The following is a 1,063-nucleotide window of genomic DNA, read 5'->3' as shown; positions in this document are numbered from 1 at the left end:
CTGTAAATTAGTGAAAATAGACGGTTGCTTTATGGTGCACTTGTATATCTACTACAGGCCCTCCCTGATAGATAATTTGCGTACCACCCCACCAAATTAGGTTGGGATCAAATGTGAGCCTTCTTTCCACATAGCACATATCATTTCCTCCAAGTCACTTCCTTAAAAGTTCAAATATCCATAATATGTATTTCACATCCCCTAACAATAAAATTAAAATTTACATTCCTTACAAAATTTCATTTTCAACCAAAACTCAACTTTTAACAAAAAAAAAATTCATATTATAAGAAATGGAAAAATCAGATTTCCATTTTGGGCTTCTGACAAACAAACCTTTTGAAGGAAAAAAACAGTGTATACCATGTCGGATACAAATCCATAATTCTCCATCATCTAATATTTGGATGACGAAAAAAAGGTTTCAAATAACTATTCCTTCCTCAACCGGATTATGATCGTTTGATGTTTACCTTCCTTGCAAAATCTTTTATGATACAAATGCCTCCCCAATGAATTAGAATACTCATTTGGTGTCCGATTTTGTTTACCCCCAATGTTCTTCCATCCATGGATCTAGTCTTTACCACTCTCCTAAGAATCGTTACAGGTTTTGCTAGGACATGGTCTTTCAACCGTGTTTAACATGACAACAAAAGAATTAATTAAACTCGTAACTGATTTTATTTATTTATTAAAAAATATATTTTTCAAATTCCAACAATATAAAAAGATTATCACATTATAAGATATTTATATTGTAATATAGACAAAAATAATTGCTTATACTAACATATTTGGGTTTTATTATTTAATATTTTAAAAATTAAAGTTATAAAAAAATAAAATAATTCTCTTGATAAAATATTCGGAAAAAGGGACCAAAATAATATCATGAAAATTTCATTACGTATTAATATTTAAACTAAAAGAAGACCCACCACGCCATTGGTGCAGGTTTGGAATGCTCAGGATAAATGACAATACATTCTTATTATTGACAATTAATTTGAATGTACACTGCTATGCGAGTAAAAACTAAAGTACATTGTGTATATTTGTG

This window comes from Lactuca virosa, chromosome 9 (assembly GCF_052849685.1).
Source record: "Lactuca virosa cultivar CGN04683 chromosome 9, Lactuca_virosa_CGN04683_v6, whole genome shotgun sequence".
In the NCBI taxonomy this organism is placed as follows: Eukaryota; Viridiplantae; Streptophyta; class Magnoliopsida; order Asterales; family Asteraceae; genus Lactuca; species Lactuca virosa.
The sequence above is the reverse complement of the archived record's forward strand: the minus strand, read 5'-3'. Positions refer to the sequence as shown.